Below are 27,196 nucleotides of genomic sequence, written 5' to 3' on the forward strand. Positions count from 1 at the left end.
AGCAAAAGGGAGAGGAGAAGCCAGCTTTAAGCTGCTGCAGGGAGAGCCATACAGGGGATCGGTTTCAGTGCCATGCCAATCAACCTCCCTGCTCACATCTGATTCACCCAGCTGCCTGGGTTCTCCTGCTGGCCTGGACCTCATACAGGAGGGCTGGTGGTACTCCCTTATCCACGGCCCTGGATGCAGCTAAATTTTCCCCAAACAATAATGTAAAAGTAAAAAAATCAATTACAAGTACAAAAAAATGTGATGTCAAAATACAACATCATTGACACTGTCTATGATAGCCATACCATTCAGCCATACCATTCACACCACATACAGCTCAGAAGCATATCCCAAATGTGTAATTTAAAGGATTGGTGTTTTTCCAATGTTGCTCCCAAAGTTACAATAAAAGTAGGATCCCCTTCTTTACTGTACAGTATTTTAAAGAACATTTCTTTTTGCATTGGTACATATCTGTCAAGGCAGTGCCCAGCTCCCTATGCCCTTTCTTTGATAATGCCTTTGTTATTAGCCTTGACAATGTCCAGAACTGATTTGCAATATTCACTCCCATAGACTCCAGACCCAACATTTTTACAAGCAGGCCACAGCCATGCAAATACTTCTTTGTTTACGCATGGCAAACCTTTACCTGTATACAGTACTGTAAAGCCATATTATGAGCCTTTTCAGATCTGGAAGCTCAGGCCGTTTTCAAGAGGTCTTTCATATTTTTTGTATTCTTTGTCTCATTAGGCAGATTTCCCTTCACTTCTTGTCCTGTAGACTCAACAGGAAGCGAGAGGATATCTTTTCAATGTGGAGAAAGTGCCCCTGGTGGAAGATTCTATTCCTGTTCAAATCAATTACAGAGAGCGAATCTCCCTAACAGGAGCACAGATAGCTGATAAATTGAAAGGGGTTCTGACCCCTTACCACCCTATCCAAATCTAAAAAAAAAAACGTTTTGCATATAGTTACACTTTTACTTCCATTTTGATTCTATGCAGTCATACAAACATAGTTATTAAATAAATTGGTGCAACATACAATAGCCTACAACAGTCAAATAAATTTCTACTGATGGTAGTTATAAAAGGAAACAATGAAACTTGCCGACTACTACACTTTACAAAGTATAACCTATGCATTGGTTCAGTTGACTTATTCTTGAAGGATAAAAAGGGCAGGTCATAGTCTGTATACCATATCCAACTGTAAAACACATTCATGTCATTTTGGATTATAATATTAACATCTTGAAAGACAGTGTGCTCAGACGTTGGAGTTGATTTACCCTGGGTTCACACATTTCAGTGCATTTACCAGTTTGCAGAAAAGCACTACAGTCCATTTAACATGATTTCCTATGTATATAGTTCACATCTGTACATTTTGAGCTGGCACACTTTTGGAAAGGGTCAGGGATATTTTTCCCCACAGCAGATTTCATTTTGAATGAAATAGACTTCAATGGACCTACACGTGTTTGCGTTTTTTTTTTTGCTAATAGAAATGTATGACAGTTCTGGTCATTTAGTGCGACTTTGATGTGACTTCACACCCTCTGGCACTCAAGTAGAATCAAAGTAGCATTAAAGATGCATCAAAATAGTGCAGGAACCTTTATGTGACCAAAGTCGCATGGTAGGGTTTGGGTTAATGGCTAGGTTTAGGGTTGAGGGCTAGGGTTAAGGTTAAATGTTAGGATTAGGTTTAGAGATAGAGTTAGGGTTAGAGCCAATTGTTAGGGTTAGCGGTAATTGTTAGGGTTGACATGCTAACCCGAATGATTAGCACTAACCCTAACCCTAGTGATTACTGCTAATCCTAACCGTAACTCTAACTCTAATCCTTAACCCTAAACCTAGCTCTTAACCCTAACATGCGACTTTGGTCACATAAAGGTTCCTGCACTATTTTGATGTGATTTTGATGGTGCTTGAGAGCCAGAGAGTGTAAAGTCGCATCAAAGTCACACTACATGAATAGAACTGCCCTACTTTTCTATTAGCAAAGAAAAAAAAAAAAAAGGAAAAACGTGTGTTCAAATATGCAAAATGCACAGGAAAAACATATCAACCACAACCTGCATAGATGTGAACCTAGCCTTAAGGAATGAAGATTGTTTCCTTAGCTTAGTACATTAGATAAGTTGAAGTGGTGTTCACTTTTAAAATCCAATCATATGCAAGTTAACTAAAAGAAAAAAAAAAACAACAGGATATTTGGATGATTGAAGTGCACACTACTTCACCATATTCACTAAGCTATATGAATGTTTATTTTTCTAGGAGGACGGTCCTCCTTTTAGTAAAACAACCATATTGTTATCAGAAGGATTACTGACAGCAAAGAGGAACCTCTCAGTAACTGTAAACGTCTGCATACAAATTCCTCTATTGTGACAATATACAGCACCAGCCCCAGGCATATAATTGTGCCTAAAAAAGCAGTCCGCTAGCCCCAGGCATGTGACTGTGTCTAGGCTGCAGTGATGTCATCAGTCTGCTGTAGGCAGGAGGAATCATTTCAGGTCCCCTCTACCCCTGTGATCAGACTGCAACATTGTAATAAAGTGAAAGGCTGCAGAAGGAGGCTGATCTGTGCAGACATTTGGGAAGCCATATGTGAATACAGCTTCACCTTAGTCACTAAGCTATGAGAACATTCACTTTGCTAAACAGTTTCTATTCCTTTAGTAAAATAACCCCATTGCTGTCATTACTGAGAGTTAAGAGGACCTTTCAGTAATTGTAAAAGTCTGCATATACAGCGGGGATAATTGTTTGATCCCCTGCAGATTTTGTACATTTGCCCACTTACAAAGAAATGATCTATAATTTTTATCATAGGTGTATTTTGAATGATAGAGACAGAATATCAACCAAAAATCCAGAGAAAACACATGATACAAATGTTATAAATTGAGTTGCAGTTCAGTGAGTAAAATAAATATTTGATCCCCAAGCAAAACATGACATGGTACTTGGTGGAGAAACCCTTGTTGGCAAGCACAGAGGTAAGATGTTTCTTGTAGTTGGTTACCAGGTTTGCACACATCTCAGGAGGGATTTTGGTACTATCTTCTTTAAATCTTTAAGGTTTCTTGGCTGACGCTTGGCAACTCGAAGTTTCAGCTCCCTCTATAAATTTTCTAAAGAATTAAGATCTTGAGACTGGCTAGGCCACTCCATGACGTTAATGTGTTTCTTCTTGAGCCAGTCTTTTGTTGCCTTGGGTCATTGTCATGCTGGAAGATCCACCCTCAACCAATCTTCTGGCTGAGGGAAGAAGGTTCTCATCCAAGGTTTTACAATACATAGCCCCAACCATTGGCCCTCCAATGCAGCATAGTTGGCCTTTACCTTTATCAGAGAAACAGAACCAAAACATAATGTTTCCAGCTCCATGCTTGGCTGTAGGGATGGTATTCTTAGGGTCATAGTCAGCATTTTTCTTCCTCCAAACACTGCAAATTGAGTTATTACTAGAGATGAGCGAATTATTCAAAAATTCGATTCGGCTGATTCGCCGAATTTGCGGGAGAAATTCAATTCGATGCAAATTTATTCGCCGCAAATTTAACTAATTAAAAGGGTTTCTAGGCTTCAGAGAGCCTTTATATTAGTGCAGAACACTGTACCTTTAATTTAAATGCCCTTGGAGTCTGCTGGGGAAGAGAAATAATACTGTCAGTCAGTATGACATGCAGATGAGTGCCGTCGATCTTAGAATCACCGCACACTTCACTCATTTGGGCAGTCACGGGGCACGACGAAGAAGAAGAAGAAGGAGAATGAAAAGAAGAAGAAGAATGAAAAGAAGAAGAATGAAAAGAAGAAGAAGAATGAAAAGAAGAAGAAGAAGAAGAAGAATGAAAAGAAGAATGAAAAGAAGAAGAAGAAGAATGAAAAGAAGAAGAAGAAGAATGAAAAGAAGAATGAAAAGAAGAAGAAGAAGAATGAAAAGAAGAATGAAAAGAAGAATGAGAAGAATGAAAAGAAGAAGAAGAATGAAAAGAAGAATGAAAAGAAGAAGAAGAATGAAAAGAAGAAGAAGAAGAATGAAAAGAAGAATGAGAAGAATGAAAAGAAGAATGAAAAGAAGAAGAAGAATGAAAAGAAGAATGAGAAGAAGAATGAAAAGAAGAATGAGAAGAAGAATGAGAAGAATGAAAAGAAGAATGAGAAGAATGAAAAGAAGAATGAAAAGAAGAAGAAGAATGAAAAGAAGAAGAATGAAAAGAAGAATGAAAAGAAGAATGAGAAGAATGAAAAGAAGAATGAAACGAAGAAGAAGAATGAAAAGAAGAATGAGAAGAAGAATGAAAAGAAGAATGAGAAGAAGAATGAGAAGAATGAAAAGAAGAATGAAAAGAAGAAGAAGAAGAATGAAAAGAAGAAGAAGAATGAAAAGAAGAATGAAAAGAAGAATGAAAAGAAGAAGAAGAAGAAGAATGAAAAGAAGAAGAATGAAAAGAAGAATGAAAAGAAGAATGAGAAGAATGAAAAGAAGAAGAAGAAGAATGAAAAGAAGAAGAATGAAAAGAAGAAGAATGAAAAGAAGAAGAAGAAGAATGAAAAGAAGAATGAAAAGAAGAAGAAGAAGACTGAAAAGAAGAAGAAGAAGAATGAAAAGAAGAATGAAAAGAAGAAGAAGAAGAATGAAAAGAAGAAGAAGAATGAAAAGAAGAAGAAGAAGAATGAAAAGAAGAATGAGAAGAATGAAAAGAAGAAGAAGAAGAATGAAAAGAAGAATGAAAAGAAGAAGAAGAAGAATGAAAAGTAGAAGAAGAAGAATGAAAAGAAGAATGAAAAGAAGAAGAAGAAGAATGAAAAGAAGAAGAAGAATGAAAAGAAGAAGAAGAAGAATGAAAAGAAGAAGAAGAAGAATGAAAAGAAGAATGAGAAGAATGAAAAGAAGAAGAAGAAGAATGAAAAGAAGAAGAAGAAGAATGAAAAGAAGAAGAATGAAAAGAAGAATGAGAAGAATGAAAAGAAGAGGAAGAAGAATGAAAAGAAGAAGAAGAATGAAAAGAAGAAGAAGAAGAAGAATGAAAAGAAGAATGAAAAGAAGAATGAGAAGAATGAAAAGAAGAATGAAAAGAAGAAGAATGAAAAGAAGAATGAGAAGAAGAATGAAAAGAAGAAGGAGAAGAATGAAAAGAAGAATGAAAAGAATGAAAAGAAGAATGAAAAGAAGAAGAAGAAGAATGAAAAGAAGAAGAAGAATGAAAAGAAGAATGAAAAGAAGAAGAATGAAAAGAAGAAGAAGAAGAATGAAAAGAAGAATGAAAAGAAGAATGAGAAGAATGAAAAGAAGAAGAAGAAGAATGAAAAGAAGAATGAAAAGAAGAAGAATGAAAAGAAGAATGAAAAGAAGAAGAAGAATGAAAAGAAGAAGAAGAAGAATGAAAAGAAGAATGAAAAGAAGAAGAAGAATGAAAAGAAGAATGAAAAGAAGAAGAAGAATGAAAAGAAGAAGAATAAGAATGAAAAGAAGAAGAAGAAGAATGAAAAGAAGAATGAGAAGAATGAAAAGAAGAATGAAAAGAAGAAGAAGAAGAATGAAAAGAAGAAGAAGAAGAATGAAAAGAAGAATGAAAAGAAGAAGAAGAAGAATGAAAAGAAGAAGAAGAAGAATGAAAAGAAGAATGAAAAGAAGAATGAGAAGAATGAAAAGAAGAATGAAAAGAAGAAGAAGAAGAATGAAAAGAAGAATGAGAAGAAGAATGAAAAGAAGAATGAGAAGAATGAAAAGAAGAATGAAAAGAAGAAGTATTCCAGTACAGCAAAAAGTGTATCTGCAGAGAGCTCCGCTATTTCTGACAGTTCTCTGACAGTTCCTTCACATTTACAGCGGTTGAAACATTGTATCTGTTTCCGAATAAAAACATCTGTATCCTAAATGGAAACAAATAGATACAATGTTTCAACCGCTGTAAATGAACTGTCAGAACTGTCAGAAATAGCGGAGCTCTCTGCAGGGACACTTTTTGCCGGCTGATCGGGAAAAATCCGATTCGCGCACCCGAAGTTGGCTAATATTCGGATTCGGCACGGATCGAATTTTTCCTGAAATTCGAAACGAATTCCACTTCGCCTGGTTCGATTCGCTCATCTCTAGTTATTACCAAAGAGCTCAATTTGGTCTCATCTGACCACAGCACTTTCTCCCAATCCTTCTCTGAATCATTTAGATGTTCATTGGCAAATTGTACGTGTGCCTTCTTGAGGAGGGGTGCTGCAGGTTTTCAATCCATGGCGGCATATTGTGTTACCAATGGTTTGTTTGGTTACTGGTCCCAACTGCCTTGAGATCATTCACAAGCTCCTCCCATGTAGTTCTGGGCCAATACCTAATTTTCCTCATGATCATCCTTACTCCATGAGGAGAAATCTTGCATGGAGCTCCAGACTGAGGGCAATTGATGGTTATTTTGTATTTCTACCATTTGCGAATGGAAGAAAGCATCTTGCTGATGGTCTTATAGCCCATTCCAGCCTTGTGCAGGTCTACAATCTTGTCCCTGATGTCCTTTGACAACTCTTTGGTCTTGCCCATGGTGGGGATGAGGTTTGAATGGAAGAAAGAGATTTTGTAGACAAGTGTCTTTTATACACATAACGAGCTGTCATTTGGAGCATCATTTTAAATTGACAGGACTAATCTGTGTACCACATGAGCACATAGCCAGTCTCTGGTAGCCAGAATTATTGCTGGTAGGGAGGGGATCAAATAATTATTTTACTCACTGAACTGCAACTCAATTTATAGCATTTGTATCGTGTTTTTCTGGATTTTTGGTTGCTATTCTGTTTCTATCATTTAAAGTACACCTATGATAAAAATTATAGACCCTTAATTTCTTTGTAAATTGCCAACTTACAAAATCTGCAGGGGATCAAACAATTTCCCCACTGTTTATATCCCTGTCTTGTGAAAAAAACAGCAACGATATAATTAAAACAAAAACTCCATGTTTTATCATTTAAAAAAATAGTCCTTGAGCACAAGGCACATGACTGTGCCCCGGCTGAAATACATTCATCAGTCTGCTGCAGATAGAGGGAATAATTTGCTAACCCTAAGTGTACACATGTGCAGGTTTGCGGCTTGCATTTGCATGGGCACGGCAGCCCACTCATTTGAATGGGCTGCTGTGCTGCATTTCCTGCAAAAAAAAGTGATTGAACCATTTTAAAAACATGGCTGCAGGGAAATTGCATGGTGCTTGCTGTCATTTAGCGGCAGTAGTAACTCTACCTGTAACTCGGCCTAAATTATGGATAACCACCAGCTTGTGTTTGTAAATAAACCAAGGAATGTGTTATTTACTAACAGCATCACTACCGCTTCTAAATGACAGATCCCCGCTGGTTTGTGTCTGTAAACAAGGCAGCAAGGATCCTGGATGATGTAATTTACCAAATATGGTCATATTTCGTCAATGACATCACCCATTTATCATTTGTGGCAGGAGTAGCAGTCAATAAAGATTGTCGGGTCGACAGGTCATCATGGTTGAAGTGGATCTACATCATTGTGGGACTTGATTGATGTTGGATTTACATTGGGGACATAGTTTATTCTTTTAATTTTTTTAATAATATACTTTTGTCATGGTGTGGGTGTTATTTATTACTATTTACATGTTTTTTTGTGTCTGAGTAACAAGAGGTGCTGCATACCCCTTATTCATTTACTTAACTGGGGAAAGGATATTTTAGGGGGTTCTTATTCCAAAGGAGGCGTCCAGATTCTGATGTCCCCCCTCCGCATAGACCACTGGGGATAGATGAGGGCCTTTCTGCATCAACATGGGGAAAAGGTTCCTTGCAAGGGGCTAGGCTTTGCAAGGTACCTTTCTAATGTTGAATGTTGTCACTATTTCCCTGAGATCTAATTTTAGATGCTATGCAAAGGATGATGGAAATTTAAAGTGGTTGTAAAGACAAGAGGTTTTTTGCCTTAATGCATTCTCTTCATTAAGGTAAAACCTTTGTGATCAGTTCTCCCATCCCACAACCCACCTAAATACTTACCTGAGCCAATCTCAAACCAGCACTGTGCCCAAGAGCTGCAGCAATGCTCTTTTTCTCTCCTTACTGGACATAGAGGCTGCAGTATAAGGCATTGGTTCCTGCTGCTGTCAATCAAATGATGTGAGGAGGGAGTGAGGGGCAGGGCCAAACCACGCTGTGTGTGTCAATAGGCAGGAGTGAGACTTGCTATGGAGCACTCAGAAGGGAGAAGGAACCAGGAGTGCCGATGGGAGATCCCAAATGAGAAGGTTTGGGGCTGATCTGTGCAAAACCACTGCATAGAGCAGGTATGTATAACATGTTTAGTACTTCAAAGCAAAAAAACAAAATAACAAAAAACCCGAAACTTTAGAATCACTTTAATATAAAGGTAAGCATTTATTTAAAGGAAAAAGATCTCACTCTATGCTGACAATGCGCTTCTTCCCCTTCATGATGCAAGGTCATCTTTGCGGGCAGCCCTGGCTATTTTTGATGAGTTTGGACTTTACTCTGGGGTCCCTATAAACTGGACTAAGTCGATACTATTCCCCTTAGATGCTGGATCACCGATGTCAGCGGAGGATACCCCATTGCAGTGGGTGGATCAATGTAAATATTTGGGGATTCAAATAAAGCAGGATCCCTGGGACTTTTTCAAGCTTAACCTTCATCCTCTACTGACGCAGCTGAGGGATAGGTGTGCCTCTTGGAGTATGCTACCGCTGAACCTCCTGGTCAGAACAATATTCTTATTGATGATTCTATTACCCACGTTTACCTATGTTTTTCATAACTGCCCCTCCTGGATACCTGGCTCCTTCTTTTAAGATGTAGACTATTGTGTAAGCACGTTCGTATGGGGGGCATGTCACCTAGACTGGCTTGGTCCACACTCCAGCTCCTGGTGCGCTGTGGTGGCCTGGTGTTGCCTAAGTTTTGGACTTACTACTGGGCAGCCGTGTTGGTGTCAGTCCGGTGGTGGTTCGCCCACTCCCAGTCTAATGCTGCAGTTTGTCTTGAGGCAGTTCTCCTGGGTTCACTGCGGGAGCTGGGCAACCTGGTTTATCGGGGTCCTAAGGCTTATGTCGACCTGACACACCCTACTAGGATGACTCTTAGGGTCTGGACTGCTGCTAGGAAATGATTACTACAGCCTGGGCACTGGTCCCTATATCCCACATTCCCTCACTTTAGACTGCTGCCTGACCCACACCTTTGGGCCCGATTTGGTAATGAAACTCTACAAGCTGTCTTTGCCTCGGGATCCCTGCTCTCCTTTAGAGACCTACAGCATAAATTTAGACTCCCTAGATGGATGTACTCCAGGTACTTCCAGCTACGACATTCAGTTAGAGCCTAGTTCCCAGTGCCTCTTTATTTGACTGCTAACCCCATTGAGGATCTCCTGGCCCAGGATTCCCTCTCCAAACCACTCTTCTCCCTCTACTTAACTTTACTCTGTGTGGACTCCCCTAAAATGGAGGCCCTCTAGGACTGGAAAGAGGCCTCCCCTAAAGAGGCTTTTAAGAAGGACCAACCGCAGTGTGACCAAGCAATTACAACTTTATTGAGATTAATAATTGTTATACGATTGGTCAAAATGACCCACAATCCTCCAATCACCATTAAAACATGGTCTGATAATGTTATCACCTTGAATAACCAAAGCATGAGCCTAGCACACCCACTCAATCACACTGCCAATCATACGCTCGATCTTGGTTCATGTATGGCATGATCAGCCATCGGTTTGGGAAAGGGATAGTCAGATTTGACAAATTGTTAAATAGCAGACTGTATCAAGTCTTCCTATCCTCTACCAATAAGAGAGTGATAATCATAGACCCTTCCCAGAACCGGTGGTCTGGCCCATAGGAGCAACCAAATATGCTGTGAGGCTGGAAAATTAAAGTAACTATGTGGATGCCCTCTAGGACTGGAAAGCGGATATTTCTTCCCTAGATAAGGAGGACTGGGGGAGTGTTTTGAGGATAGCTCGAGATTAGTGATTTCTTCTAGGGATAAATTGATCCAAATGAAATTCCTACACAGAGTGTATTATATACCACAAAAGTTGCATATGATATATCCCCTGAGGTCCCTAGACTGTCCTCAATGTCACAGATCTGAGGGCACTTACTACCATATGTTCTGGGGTTGTCCGGTGGTGTCAAGGTTTTGGGCAGCGGTGTTTGAGGTTGTAAACCACCGCCTAACGCTGACCTTGCCAGCCTCGCCAGCCTTGGCATTGCTTGGTATTCAGGATGATGAGATAATGCCCCGGTACACTAAGCTATTGATCTCTTACCTATTATACTATGCCAAAAAAGAAATTATACTTCATTGGAATGCATCCTCCCCCCTTTCCATAGACTCCTAGAAAAAAGCTGTCAATGATGTTCTTCCTCTGTACAAATTGACGAATATTAATAGGAATTGCCCAGTGAAATTTGATGTGGTATGGCAGCCAGGACTGGACCACTAAACATGCCTCTTTTGTTGATACTCATCCTGGTATAGGTATGGACGCGGCTACAATCCCTCCTCGCTTACCTTTTGGGTTGCATGGATGGGAATATTACTGTATCTTTACATATGTTTACCCTTTGCTCTTATACTATATTGTATTGGACTGCCTTGGTCTGACTCTAGTTGCATCAACTGTCTTTTTTTTTTTATTTTATGAAATGTCTCTGTAACTTGTACCACTGCCATTCTTTTTTTCAATAAAGGAACATTTTTCTTGTTAAAAATAGTTTATTTAAAGGAGCTTCAGGGCTCATGGCGGAGATGCATCATGTGACGTTAAAGGGGTGGTCACCAGTTCATCAAGTAGAGGGAAGATGCATCCAACAAGGGCTTCTGCAATGAAGACCGTGATTACCAGCCTATAAAGTAAACTGTGGCCTGCAGCTGGGGCAATGTTTACTTTGGGTTTACATGTTTAGATTATTTTAGATTATGTGTAAATGTTAATGACGATACTATTATTGCACATTGTATGTCATTAATAATGAAGATACTAAACTGCACATAATAACAGATCAGCACTATATTAGGGGTTCATTAGTTCCTAATGAAAGCTATATTGAGGAATATATGTAGGCTACCGTTGCTGACCTTTGCTTCCAAAAATGCTAGCTTTCTACCTGTCAAGCTGGTTCAATGCATTCTGAGTCACTGACCTAGAAAAAAGATGCAGATCAGAGTTTTTTTTTTCTTCACCTGCCACGTGCTTATTCCAAGTCAGTCAAGCAATAATGGTACAAGGCAGGTAATATGTATAGATTGTTTTCAGGATACATTTAGAATAAACAATTTGCCAGAAAAGTGTAACCAACAGTACTATTTTTTCGTAATGAATATTTACTCAAATAAAATAACATATTTTCCAAGGTTGTAAGCTTAGACAATCCGCATCATGCATAGATCATGCATATATTTGTATTAAGTTGCATCAACCAACAAAGTGCATCTGAAAAACAATGTTACCCCATCCATCTTACCTACTATGAGAAACAAAAAAAAAACATGAAATGTCTATGTAGACGGGGAAAACATTTCAAATGCACAATAGAATAATTTGAGCTACTTAATGATATGCCTCTTTTGGTAGCTTAAATGAGTGCTCTGTATCTCCGCTCACCGATGATCACAGGTAAAAACTTATGAAAGAAAATTAAAATTACAGAGAGCTTACGGAATGCAATCACAAGGATAACAAGGAACCGGTTATAAGCCAGGAGCTATTTAAGCACTTTAAAGATAAATCTTCCCAGTATCCTCTGGTCTTGATTGATGCAAATTTCTTGTACTGCTCATTCATTCAGCTAAGAACTGGGAGTTCTATGCCCACTTGTGTGGTGTTGTTAAACTTTTTGCTACCTAAAATTCAGGGAAATTATTTATGAATATATTGTCTGGTACCTCTGGGAATCCATGAAAAGGGCTTTAAGAGAAGGTATTTATACAGAAGAAAGCTAATTTGGTCTTTTTGTTCTTGCTATCACAAACCCCCTTGAGGCACTAAGGAACACTTTTGTCGTAGAAACATTTCTTTAAAGGGTTACATTGTAATCAATAAAGCTGGAGTCAATGAAGTGGAGGGGATGGGGTGTACAAAGTATAGTCATCGCTATGTGCTTAATTCTCCAGTTTGATGCTTTAAAGCCTCCTTCCAGATGACTTTTGCAAAATGAAGTCTCAATCTTACTCTTCCTGGGAGTCTGAATCATAGACATCTAGGGGGTTTACACCCTCTGGGGACAGTTTGAGAAGTAGGTTGACAGGACTAGGGATGAGCAAATCTGCTGGGTTTGGTTCACTGGGTGTTCATCCAATCCAGCGTGAACTCTGCAAAATCCAAATTTAGCATAAAATCTTATTGAAATCTATGGGAAGTGAATCTTAAAACTAAATTCAGATGAACAGGCAAGTTATTGTATAAAAGAGACATAGGGAGCTGAGCTCTGCCAATGAAGAGATGTACCAATCCAAAAAAAAATTCTTTAAAAATACTTTGGAGCAAGGTGAGGGTCTTCTCTTAAGAGCTTTATATATAAAGCTTTAAAATAACAATTATGGAATGTCTTAAAGCTACATGTGGTGTTACAGAACATTACAATTTTCACAGACCATCTCAGGGACAGTGTACACTGGCAGCACATATTTGGCTGTGGAATTGATTTTTTTCTTTTACAATTAGCTTGGCTCACATACAGTAGCAATAAATTCAGTTTGAATGTAAAAAACTAAAAGTTGGAAACTCAGCATGCGGTTCCCCTTAATATTCTAACCAGGCCTTATCCAGGCATGCAGCATGGGTGGAAAAAACATATGGGATAGCAAGAGAGGCCTCCCCTAAAGAGACTTTTAGGGAGGACCAACCGCAGTGTAACCAAGCAATTACAACTTTATTGAGATTATTAATTGTTATAAAATTGGTCAAAATGACCTACAATCCTCCAATCACCATTAAAACAAGGTCTGATAATGTTATCACCTTGAATAACCAAAGCATGAGCCTAGCACACCCACTCAATCACACTGCCAATCATACGCTCGATCTTGGTTCATGTATGGCATGATCAGCCGTCACATTTGGGAAAAGGATATTCAGATTTGACAAATTGTCATATAGCAGACTGTATCAAGTCTTCCCATCCTCTACCAATAAGAGAGTGATAATGGTAGACCCTTCCCAGAACCGGTGGTCTGGCCCAGAGGAGCAACCAAATATGCCGTGAGGCTGGAAAATCAGAGTAACTATGTGGATCAATATCCTTGGATATCCTGCTGTTTTGCAGAGCATGGATCACATCTGAATAGTCCGTTAGAAGAACATAACATAATGTGGGGGCAAATATCACAGCCTGTATGAAATAGGATCAGTCCACAGTAAATCAACGAATAAATAGGACAGACTGAGCAGGCATAAAGTATAGCTTGATCGCCAAAAAGGCCAACCGTAAGGTGAATCTATCCAGTCAATTATGTCCGGAAGACAGCCAAAGACCATGTATCCATAGATGAAGATTTCACTATGGATAGCCCCAATGGATATGCAGAGCATGACCGGTTGGTTCATACAGGGTATAGGTAAAGCATGCTGCAGGCACTATAGTGAGGCCACTAACAGTCAATCCATTGAGATGCTTAAAGATAGTGGCACAAAGAAATCCATATTCAGTCACTAAAAATGTGCTCGAGGGCTCTCACCACTCCGGTGTAACAGTCAATGCTCCTACAGGGCTGTGCCTGCTTTTGTCCACTCCTCCATCAGGATATGCTGGGACTCCCACTCCACACTTGGTGCTCTACATGAAGATCCACGTGTCTATTAGCCAAGCAGAGTACTCCACCATTGAATGTCCATACAGCGGGTGGCAAATGCAACCTGGGTGGCCAGGAAAGGTAGGGCAGCAAGCATATGCCTCCGCCTTCCTGAACCTTACCAGACCACATGCCTTTCAACATCAGGAGGTACCTTTCAAGAGGGATAACAAGGCTTCCTTCTGTGGCAATTGTGTGCTTAGACACATGGACGCTGACCACCATTTTGTTAAGGTCTACCATCTTGTATCATGATCTGAAAATATGATTCTCACTCCGTCCAGTCCCCCCCCCTTTGAATGGAATGTGGTCTGTGTGTGCACTGAGGTCACAAGTGCATAAGGCACAGCTGAATAAACTTCATGGTTGTAATCCCTAATTAAGCCTGGTGCCAGAGGGTCTGACAAACACTTTCCTCTGCCCAGTCGTAAAACTATAACTCAGTTGGTCACTTGACATGTAAGCATTACAGCAGGGGCCATAAAACATACACCCCACGAGTCATTTTTCATACAAATTCATAACTTCAGCAGGCACTAGGGCACATTAATATAAAATATATATTCAGATAGGTTATTTTAATGCTAGTCACATGAGACCTTACATCCCTATGCAGCATCTACAAGAGGGTAGAAAGCAATATATTTTTATCCGGAGTGGCAGTATATGCCATAACTGGTATCTGGACAGTCGGAATATGATTCTGCATATTAATCTGAAAGCTGCTAGGATGCTACCTGTACCTATTGAAGGTTATTGACCATGGTATAAACTTGTAAGGGATTTGGTCATAGGCTGGGTCCCTGCCTAACACCCATCCCCAAATGAGGCAATTGGCCCTTTGCTTTCAGGAGACACCCAGTAACAATTGCTCTCAGGCTGCTGGCACATAGATTGTGGTCCAGCGAGCTGGAAAATCTTTGTGCAGGGCGCAGCTGAAAGTGGCATTGTTACGCAAGTGGCAGCGCGGTCTTAGATCGGCTGGTCCTTCGGTCACAAGTTGGTGAGAAGGGCTGGGGTCTTACGCCACACACCATCACACCTTCTTCTTGCAACATATCCTTGAGGGACAAGGACCTCTTCCTCACCCCTGGTTCCCCCAAAAAAGTATAGAAATATGGGTAGGACCAAATATCTGCTCCCTCTCAGGGGAATAAGTGCAGGGGTACATACATTGGCACCCTTTACTCATTACCACAGAGTTAAAAGTAAAAACATAACCTCAAAATATTGGCCAAAGTTCCTGTTTATCTGCAGTCATAGCCAAACCAGTCCACATTGTTCAATCAGGATTTATTCTCGACAGATCCACACCTGTCCATTTATGTAGACTCTATCGTAATCTTCAGTTGTTAGCTTCTAACTCTGGAAATACATAGAGCCATCCTATCCCTAGATGCTGCAAAAATGCTATTCAAAACTTTAACTACCCTGAGCCCTTGAAATTAGAAGGCCTTGACAACTGGTCTGCACAGGGCATTGTTTATATCTCAAAATCATATAATGGCCACACTTTGTACAGCATGTAAATGGGCACACATTTTGACAATCTATAGTTCTCTAATACAAAAATCCTCAAAATGTCTGACTCTAAAATGTAGAAAGCTCTGGCAAACTGATGTCGGACCCTTAACTAATGCTAATTGAACTGAAATTCTAAATACCATATTGCAAGTGTCCCTTTCTACGACACAAAAACTTACACAACTCTTTATCATACATCAGACCTCTCACACTCCTCAAAAACATTCCCCCTATGTCTATGTTGTGAGATTGAAACAGACAGCCTATTACATATGCTTTGGAAGTGCCCCAAACCTTTTAGATATTGGAGACTAATTCTCTTCACTATTAATACAATATTTTCTACGAATTTGCTGCCAGATTCCAAGATACATGTATAGGGATGGCTGGATGAGGAACATTACACTTATATACACACAGTATATATACAGCTATCCTTCATCTACAATTTATAGCATGTAAACTCACGGCTCAGAAGTGAATCTCCCCAACTTACCCAACTCATTGAATGGTTGTGGTAAATGGTGGCAAAAGGTGGTAAGTGATACCCTATTGCAAGGGCATTTTGTATATCAACATAAAGGATGCCCTAATAAATTTACAAAGTTGTTGAAAAGCTGGTTGGAGACACCAGTGCTAGCTTCTCCACATTAATTATGGATACGCTTTATCTGAAATATATATCCCCTGCCCTAATAGGCAACCATACCTAATAAATGAATAAACCAGCCCTATGAATCTTCTTAGTATTATGTATCCTAGGCAGAAAATAAATGAAGATGCGTATACCACATCTGATTATTTTTCTCAAATGTTTATTGATGACCCATATTAACATGGATAGAGCTGTGATATTCCACTAGAGCAGGGCTTAAAATTCCAAGTCCTGAGCTACTAGACAGGCCTTAAGAGTTACTCTCCACCAGTTGCCCCACCCAACCCTTACCCTGCCTCGCCCCTAATTCCGCCCCTAAACACGCCCTCGTAAATTATTTCATGAAATCACACTGTTAAATGTTACCCACATTACATCAGGGTCCCCAGAGTCCCCTCACATTACATCAGTGTCCCCAGAGTCCCCCACATTACATCAGGGCCTCCAATGTCCCCCTAAACACTCCATCATACTTAGACCATGCACCGCATACAACCATAACCCCCCATAATCTTTCACTCACAAAACCATACCTCTACCAAGCATATCCTACCTACTATCCAACCCAGCAATACCTCAAATGTCCCATACTCTACCACCCATAATAACCATATAATCCTGAACCTGTCCAAACCACCCATACATGTAGGTTTACATACAGACATATGTACATACACATAAACACAGAGAAACATGTACACACACGCACAGAGACACATGTACACACACACACATACAGACACATGTACAGACACACATACAGTAGTGTTCAAAATAAAAGCAGTGTGTTGAAAAAAGTGCATAAAGCTCAAAATCCTTCTAATAGCTTTTATTTCCATACACACAAATGCATTGGGAACACTACACATTCTATTGCAAATCAAAACATGAAGAAAAATATATCACATTTGTGTTGTTCCTGTAAAAAAATTGAAGAAAAGTGAATATTAGACTTCAAAAAAAATAGCAGTGTTTGTATTCTTCTTTACAGACTCAAACATTCACTATATAAACTGAAAAATGTTTGAAGATTTTGCTTTCCTTTGAATCACTTAATGAATATTTCATTGTACAAGCACTGTTTCTGAGAACTGCTGTACATCTGTGTTGCATGGAGTCAACCAACTTCTGGCACCTGTGAACAGGTATTCCAGCCCAGGATGATTGGACTACATTCCACAGTTCTTCTCTATTTCTTGGTTTTGCCTCAGAACTTCATTTTTTATGTCACCCCACAAGTTTTCTATTGGATTAAGATCCGGGGATTGGGCTGACCACTCCATAACGTCAATCTTGTTGGTCTGGAACCAAGATGTTGCACATTTACTGGTGTGTTTGGGGTCGTTGTCTTGTTGGAACACCCATTTCAAGGGCATTTCCTCTTCAGCATAAGGCAGCATGACCTCTTCAAGTATTCTGATGTATTCAAACTGATCCATGATCCCTGGTATGCGATAAATAGGCCCAACACCGTAGTATGAGAAACATCCCCATTTCATGATGCTTGCGCAACCATGCTTCACTGTCTTCACAGTGTACTGTGGCTTGAATTCAGTGTTTGGGGGTCGTCTGACAAACTGTCTCCGGCCACTAGACCCAAAAAGAACAATCCTCTTTTCATCAGTCCACAAAATGTTGCGCCATTTCTCTTTAGGCCAGTCAATGTGCTCTTTAGCAAATTGTAACCTCTTCAGCACATGTCTTTTTTTCAACAGTGGGACTTTGCGGGGGCTTCTTGCAGATAGCTTGGCTTCACATAGGCATCTTCTAATTGTAACAGTACTCACAGGTAACTTTAGACCTTCTTTGATCTTCCTGGAGCTGATTGTTGGCTGAGTCCTTGCCATTTTGGCTATTCTTCTATCCATTCAAATGGTAGTTTTTCACTTTCTTCCATGTCTTTCAGGTTTTGGTTGCCATTTTAAAGCATTTGCGATCATTTTAGCTGAGCAGCCTATCATTTTCTGCACTTCTTTATATGTTTTCTCCTCTCCAATCAACTTTTTAATCAAGGTACGCTGTTCTTTTGAAACGACCTGAATGTCTGGAATGACCTATTTTCCTCAGAATTTCAGAGAGAAATGCACTGTAACCAGCATGTACAACATTTGCTGCCTTCCTTCCTTAAATAAGGGCAATAATTGCCACCTGTTTTTCAAAGAATGAATGACCTCACTAATAGAATTCCACACTGCTATTATTTTGAACATGCCCCTTTCAATTAATGATTCAGTTACACAGAATCAGCAGCATGCATGTCATGACTGTTGGGTCTGTTGGATTTCTATTACTCTACTACACCTGCTAGTAAATTATTTGCCATGTAGAAATATAATTTCTACCAAAAACAGTGATTGATCAGGTTAGTGATGTCTGACTGCTATTATTTTGAACACAACTGTACATGTACATACACACAGACACATGTACATACACAGAAATACACATGCACAGACACATGTACATACACACAGACACATGTACATACACAGAAATACGCATGCACAGACACATGTACATACACAGAAATACGCATGCAGAGACACATGTACATACACACAGACACATGTACATACATACACAAACACATGTACACACAGACATATGTACGTACATACACACAAACACACACACACACGTACATGCACACACACACACACACACACACAAACACACACTTACATGTACATACACACAGATACATGTACAGATACACACATGTATATACACACAGACACATGTACATGCATACACAGACACACACAAACACAGATACATGTACATACACACACACACACACACACGGACACAGCCCTATAAAAAGTTGCAGTAGTTCGTTACCTTCACTCACAGAGCTGGGTACTACACTCTAGGGGGAGGCAGAGAGCACAGCACACTCTCCTTCCTTTGCTTTCACTTTGCTCTACTATTGAGCAGTCTGACGGCTCCCAATGCAAGTGACAGATCCGGCCCTGAGTTACGAGCTTGCTCAGCAAGACGGCGCTGGGGACACACTCGCCCCCATCATAATTTCCACTCGCCAATGCTAGCAGGCGAGTGGAAATTTCAAGGTCTGCACTAAAGGAAAGATATTTACAACTAAGCAGAGGCTGGAAACTTGCTCATCCATGTCTATATGGACCTTGCTTTGCGCACTGGTGCGCAGTCATGTTGGACCAGGAAGGGGCCATCCCCAAAACTGTTCCCACAAAGTTGGGAGCATGAAATTGTCCAAAATGTCTTGGTATGCTGATGCCTTAAGAGTTCCCTTCACTGGAACTTAGGGGCCAAGCCCAACCCCTGAAAAAAAAACCCCACACCATAATCCCCCCTCCACCAAACTTTACACTTGGCTCAATGCAGTCATTCAAGTATCTTCTCCTGGAAACTGCCAATTCCAGACATGTCAATCAGATTGCCAGACAGAGAAGTGTGATTCATCCCTCCAGAGAACACATCTCCACTGCTCTAGAGTCCAGTGTGCTTTACACCACTGCATCCGACGCTTTGCATTGCACTTGGTGATGTAAGGCTTGGATGCAGCTGCTCGGCCATAGAAACCCATTCCATGAAGTTCTCTACACACTGTTGTTGTGCTAATCTGAAGGCCACACGAAGTTTGGAGGTCTGCAGCGATTGACTCTGCAGACAGCTAGCAAGCAGTTTCAGCATGCGCTGACCCCACTCTGTCATTTTACATGGATTATGTCGCGGCTGAGTTGCTGTTGTTCCCAGTTGCTTCCACTTTGTTATAATACCACTAACCGTTCACCGTGGAATATTTAGTAGAAAAGATATTTCAAGTATGGACTTATTGCACAGGTGGCAACCTATCACGGTACCACGCTTGAAGTCACTGAGCTTCTGAGAGAGACCCATTCTTTTACAAATGTTTGTAGAAGCAGTCTGCATGCCTAACAAATATATGTGGACCGCGCATACATTAAGTGCATTCATTTTGACAATACATGAGTAATAATGCTTCACATATGCAAAGTGAATAATTGTAACATTCAGTCAAAATTCTGAAAAATAAAGTGCCCAAGTATTGAATACTAATTGGTTAACTTCGTGCAAAAAATGACAGGTGCTCCACTGTGCTCAATCGGTGCCCCACATGGATGTGCACTCACCAGGGGCGGACTGACAACTCATGGGGCCCCCGGGCAATAGGGGATCATGGGGCCCCTGTGTCCTTGCCCAAACTCAAAAAATCCTATGGAAAAGGTACCAGGGGCATCTCATGGGGCCCCCTACTGACCCCGGGCCCTCGGGCAGTGCCCGAGTTTCCAAATGGTTAGTCCGCCCCTGGCACTCACCGTTAGCCGTGGACCACCTATCTCTAAGTTGGTCTTTCTGCTGACGTCATTTCCGCCCTTTGGTACACATGTTGGAACACTGTGCCCATCTTGCTTCCTATTCACAGGCAGCAAGGCTGAATACACTGAGTGCCAGGTTATGGGCACTTTGCTTGAGAGTTTTATTCTTATAATTTCTCCCCATCAATAAAGTTTTCTATGGTTTTACACTATGGGATGCTTGCTTTTGTTTCTGTTCACATGCTGAAACTTGGATTATTGCCTGGGAGGAGAGGAGAAAGTTTAAAAAGGCTCTTTTGAAACTACACTGTCATTTATATCCATGCTGGTCATCATCCTATTGGTTACTATCAGCCAGATCGCATGATTCTCAGGAACTAATATTGATGCCATTCTTGCCATCACGCATTGGGCTAGTCCCGAACCAGGCGTTTAAACCAACCTAGAGATAGGTGGTCCACGGCTAATGGTGAGTGCACATCCATGTGGGGCACTAATTGAGCACAGAGGAGCACCTGTCATTCTTTGCATGAAGTTCACCAATTAGTATCCAACACTTGGGCACTTTATTTTTCTGAATTTGGACTGAATGTTACAGTTATTCACTTTGTATATGTGAAGCATTATTGCTCATGTATTGTCAATATTAATGCACTTAATTTATGCGCGGTCCACATGATATTTTGTTTGTTATTGGTTCAAAAATTAGGACTGCAGCGTATACTTATCAAAGTTGCATGAATATTTATTTCTAAGCGCAACAGAACTATATTTTATTTAGTTTGCATGCCTAAGTGCTTGAATTTATACACCTGTGGCTATGGAGGTGATTGGAACACCAGAATCCAATGGTTTGGAGGGGTGTCCAAATACTTTTTGCAATATACAGGTGAAACTCGAAAAATTAGAATACCGTGCAAAAGTTCATTTATTTCAGTAATGCAACTTAAAAGGTGAAACTAATATATGAGATAGGACTCATTACATGCAAAGCAAGATAGTTCAAGCTGTGATTTGTCATAATTGTGATGATTATGGCTTACAGCTCATGAAAACCCCAAATCCACAATCTCAGAAAATTTGAATATTTCATGCAATTAATAAAACAAGGATTGTACATAGAACAATATCGGACCTCTGAAAAGTATAAGCATGCCTATGTACTCAGTACTTGGTTTGGGCCCCTTTTGCAGCAATTACAGCCTCAATGCAGAGTGGCATGGAAGCTATCAGCCTGTGGCACTGCTGAGGTGTTATGGAAGACCAGGATGCTTCAATAGCGGCCTTCAGCTCTTCTGCATTATTCGGTCTCATGGCTCTCATCTTTCTCTTGGCAATGCCCCATAGATTCTCTATGGGGTTTAGGTCAGGTGAATTTGCTGGCTAATCAAGCACAGTAATCCCACGGTCATTGAACCAGGTTTTGGTACTTTTGGCAGTGTGGGCAGGTGCCAAATCCTGCTGGAAAATGAAGTCAGCAGCCCCATAAAGCTCGTCTGTGGAAGGAAGCATGAAGTGCTCCAAAATCTCCTGGTAGATGGCTGTGTTGACCCTGGACTTAATGAAGCACAGTGGACCAACACCAGCAGATGACATGGCTCCCTAAATCAACACAGACTGTGGAAACTTCACACTGGACTTCAAGCATCTTTGGACCACTGAGCAACAGACCAGGTCTGTTTTTCTTTAGCCCAAGTAAGACGCTTCTGACGTTGTTTGTTGTTCAGGAGTGGCTTGACAAGAGGAATACGACATTTGAAGCCCATGTCCAGCATCCGTCTGTGTGTGCTGGCTCTTGATGCACTGACTCCAGCCTCAGTCCATGCCTTGTGAAAGTCCCCAACACTTTTGAATGGCCTTTTCCTGACAATCCTCTCCAGGCTGCAGTCATCCCTGCTGCTTGTGCACCTTTCTCTTCCACACTTTTCCCTTCCACATAACTTTCTATTAATGTGCTTTGATACAGCACTTTGGGAACATCCAAATTCTTTTGCAATTACCTTTTGAGGCTTTTCCTCCTTATGGAGGGTGTCAATGATGGCTTTCTGCACAACTGTCAGGTCAGCAATCTTTCCCATGATTGTGATTCCTACTGAACCAGACTAAGAGACCATTTAAAGGCTCAGGTGTCAAGGTCCTTCCTTTTCCCTGAGGTTATGTTACTCCATGTGCTGGCGTCCATCTTGGATTCTGCTGTGCATGGTGGGAATCCTTTTATGCCTTCAGGTCTCTGAGGTCCATCCCCCAGAGGGGCGTGGCTGATGACATATAAGCCTGTGGCCCGCACATGCTCTTTGCACTTGTGTCTTGTGTCCTTGTGTCGCTATTACTCTGTTCTGACTCTCGTGACTCTCCTGGTATCTGATTCGGCTTGTGACTTGACTATTCTTTGTATTCTCCTTTGATCTGACCCTCTGTTGCTGAACCCGGCTCGTGACCTGTGATTCTCGTCTGCTGTCCTGTACTGTTTTGTCCTTTTGTTGTTGACCCCGGCCTGTCTGACTACTCTTTTGTCTCTTCCACCAGCTACACGCCATTGGCGGCGGCCATTACCGCAGCTGAGGTGTCTCGGGGGCCGTGACCTGGTTCCTGGCTGCGTTAAGTCCATCCCCACCATCAGGGGCCCTGGTGAAGGGCAGCCTGGGACTTAGACTCCGCGCCCTGAGGGACTTCGGTCTGTGGGTGGTGGTTGTCGTCAGCCAGTGCGTTACATTGTTAGGCCTGCCTGTCCGTTCCTCGGCTCCTGCCCTGACATCAGGAACCCTTTGCAGGTGTTATGGCTTAATTAGCTGATTAGAGTGGGACACTTTGAGCCTAGAATATTGCACCTTTTCACAATATTCTAATTTTCTGAGATTGTGGATTTGGGGTTTTCATGAGCTGTAAGCCATAATCATCACAATTATGACAAATCACATCCTGAACTATCTTGCTTTGCATGTAATGAGTCTATCTCATATATTAGTTTCACCTTTTAAGCTGCATTACTGAAATAAATTAACTTTTGCACGATATTCTAATTTTTCGAGTTTCACCTGTAGTGTATAATGTTATCCAGCTCTGTACCTTTGTTCTTGTCACTTGGTTCTGTTTTTTCTTTTTTCTTTTGGCCCCTGGTTTAGGCCTATTTGTGCTTTCTTACAAAAACTTTCTACATAAAAAATTGACTAACAAAAAAAGTAAAATTACACACTCCAGATAAAAGCATCCTTTAATTACAAGAGGATACAGGCACCTACTTGCTTTTCAAGTAAATTTTATTAATATCCCGAAAAGTATTTTCACAAAAATCACAGCACCCAATGCTATAATCCATGTCAATCATGATGTCCAGCAATGTAAATCCAGAATCAGTCATGATGACCCATTGACCAAAGATGAGTAAAAGCCGCATTTCTATTGCTGAGTGACAGATTTCCCGCTGTGGTAAAATAAACTGACAGTTGGAAATCCTGTGTGACATCATTAACCAAATTTGGATAATGATGTCACCCAGGATTCTCAGGTAGGAGAAAAGTTTTTTGAACATACTTTTCAAAGTGAGCAGCCTTTAATAAATCAACCCCAACACATGACTTCCACTGCCAGGAATACAGAATTTGAAGCCAGAGATGGACAGGTATTGAGAGCTGCATACACTGCATGAAAACATACATTACAGGTAAAGTGTACATATGTGTTCATATTGTTAGCCCATATCACTCTAGGATAATTTCTATATTCTATGTAGCCCAGACAACCTAATACGTTAATACCTTATATATATTTTCCTCTCCTGTGCCATCCATTTTCTGACTTTTTAGCCTAGATTTTGCCATTTAGCTCACAGCAAAATCATATCACATTGGAAAAACTCCCTTACTCCGACATATGGCTCACATTATCTATAGTTCTTTGCAGGCTTTGGTGTTTATCGTATAAACAATATTGCAAGGAAAAACATTCAAATCGCTAAATAAAACCAGCTACGGTATCATTTTGGTAAATATTTATCAACGTAGGAGCCATAAAGGGGCTACACCTTCCTAAAAAGTCTGTCTTTAATAGAACATTGAGGGAAATCTCCCTTGACCTCTCTTTTAATATACAAACATTTACTATGACTTATACAGCAAGGTAATCAAAGTAGGTGTTTTATATAATGAAATATGTGGCTTTAATTAGAGGCCAAATGAAGCACAGACTTATTCACAGATTTTGATATAGACTTCCTAATTAAAGATTGCTATTCTGTATCCTTTCTACAAGTGTATTAGGTGATAGAACTTTTAATGTGAATTGTTAATGTAAACAATACACAAAGTACAAGGGAAATAATAAAGTTTTTTGATGCTGAATCAGTAAAGCCGCTGGAAAGATTATATTCAATAACGTACAATGTTACTTTAGTGGCAAAATACGTCCAATGTTTATTGATTAATACACTGCTCAAAAAAATAAAGGAACACTTTGAAAACATATCAGATCTCAATGGGGATAAATATCATGCTGGCTATCTTTACTGATATGGACTGAGTAATGTTTTAGGAACGTAAGGATGTCCCATCGTTTGATGGAGATGAAAATTATCAACCTACAGAGGACTGAATTCAAAGTCACCTCGAAAATCAAAGTGAAAATGATGTAGCAGGCTACTCCATTTTGCTGAAATTTTATTTCAGCAACTCAAAATGTAGTTTGTATGGCACCCACATGCTTGTATGCATGTCTGACAACGTCGGGGCATGCTCCTAATGAGACAATGGATGGTGCCCTGGGGTATTTTCTCCCATATCTGGACCAGGGCATTACTGAGCTCCTGGACAGTCTGAGGTGCAACCTGGAGGTGTCAGATGAACTGCAACATGATATCCCAGAGGTGTTCTATTGGATTTAGGTCAGGCAAGTGTGGGGGCCATTCAATGGTATCAATTCCTTCATCCTCCAGGAACTGCCTGCATACTCTCTCCACATGCCAGACATTGTCGTGCACCAGGAGGAACCCAGGACCCACGGCAGTCAGGATGCCATTGTCTAGCCTGTAGAGGTCTGTGCATGCCTCCATGGATATGCCTCCCCAGACCATCACTGTCCCACCACCAAAACGGTCATGCTGAACAATGTTACAGACAGCATAATGTTCTCCACGGTTTCTGCAGACCCTTTCATGTCTGTCACATGTGCTCAGGGTAAACCTGCCCTCATCTGTGAAAAGCACAGGGCACCAGTGGTGGACCTGCCAATTCTGATGTTCAATGGCAAATGCCAATCGAGCTCTATGGTGGCAGGCAGTGAGCACAGGGCCCACTAGAGGACATCGGGACCTCGGGTCACCCTCATGAAGTCTGTTTCTGATTGTTTTCTCAGAGACATTCACACCAGTGGCCTGCTGGATGTTATTTTGTAGGGCTCTGGCAGTGTTCATCCTGTTCCTCTTTGAACAAAGGAGCAGATACCGGTCCTACTGTTTGGTTAAGGACCTTCTGCGGCCCTGTCCAGCACTCCTAGATTAACTGTCTGTCTAATGGAATCTCCTCCAAGCGCTTGAGACTGTGCTGGGAGACACAGCAAACCTTCTGGCAATGGAACGTATTGATGTGCCATCCTGAAGGAGTTGGACTGCCTGTGCAACCTCTGCAACCTCTGTAGGGTCCAGGTATTGCCTCATGCTACCAGTAGTGACACTGACCCTAGCCAAATGCAAAACTAGTCAGAAAAGATGAGTGGGGAAAAAAATGTCAGTGGCCTCCACCTGTAAAACCATTCCTGTTTTGGGGGTCATCTCATTGTTGTCCATCTAGTGCACCTATTGTTAATTTCATTAACACCAAAGCAGCTGAAACTGATTAACAACCCCCTCTGCTACTTAACTGAGCAGATCAATATCCCAGATGTTTAACTGACTTGATGCTATACTCTGAATAAAAAGTGTTCCTTTCATGTTTTTGAGCAGTGTTATTAAATTGATTTTTATCATTGCACTCTGTACTGCAATATACTAATATTGATATGCTAGTAGTATGTTTTTTTCTATAAAAGGGTACAAATCTTTAAAAATATAGTATAAGTGGGTGGACTCACAGGAAATCTTAGAGCAGGGGTGGCAAATTACCCAAGGGGCCAAATGAGAAAATGGTGTGGTTTTTGGAGTGCCGAAGCAGTGCGGAAGTTTAGGTTGACTGGGGGGGGGGGGGGGGGCATAGGTTCAGCACCTCTGTAGGTCAGAAGGCAGTCAAATATGTGACACAGCAGTGCCTACTCACAGGGAATAGTGACTACATGTCACAGAATTCAAAGAATACAGTTTTGCAGCAGTATTAAACCCAAAAGCAAACATTTTATTATATTGCAGTTACCGATTCTTAGACGTGAGAGCTGCATTCATTTTCTTTCTTTTTTAGGCTTTCTTTCTTCTTTTTTCACCTGGTGATCTGGTCAGCAAGTCTGCTATTTTTCAAACTTTCCAGCAGAATGTATCAGATTACATGGATGAGAGAAACCATTTAACACTGGCAGGGGTGGTTAAAGTGATCAGATTTTATTTATTCATGTAAACCTTTATCCCCAAAGGAAAAATGTTTGCTGTAACTGATTATAAAATGTAAGTTGAAGTTTAGTTTCAATTAGTTACTGTTTTTAAATCTGATAATACATTTACCACTCTCCTCCCCCCAGACTGAAAATGCTGCTGTCTGCTAGTGCCTCCTGTGCTCATTCATCCAGAGTGGTGTCCAACTAACACAGGAGGTGTGTTACTGGCCAGATCACCAGGTAAAAGCAGAGGGAATAAATTCAAATAAAAGAAAATGGATACAGCCACCACATCTAATGACTGGTAAGCTGGAATATATTACATTTTTGGTTTT

General features: G+C 40.6%; 1 long non-coding RNA gene across 1 annotated transcript in view; it reads left to right on the forward strand.

The window, feature by feature from the left end:
* The window catches only part of LOC149451617 (uncharacterized), a 76,907-nt gene that overhangs the window by 29,371 nt on the left and 20,340 nt on the right, over positions 1-27,196 (forward strand). The window contains exon 2 of the long non-coding RNA XR_016315001.1: positions 27,006-27,165. This is a non-coding gene — a long non-coding RNA (uncharacterized LOC149451617). The remainder of the gene's footprint in view (positions 1-27,005; positions 27,166-27,196) is intronic.

This window comes from Staurois parvus, unplaced genomic scaffold (genome assembly GCF_062004578.1).
Source record: "Staurois parvus isolate SC_StPar_1 unplaced genomic scaffold, SC_StPar_1.0 ptg000530l, whole genome shotgun sequence".
NCBI classification, from domain to species: domain Eukaryota; kingdom Metazoa; phylum Chordata; class Amphibia; order Anura; family Ranidae; genus Staurois; species Staurois parvus.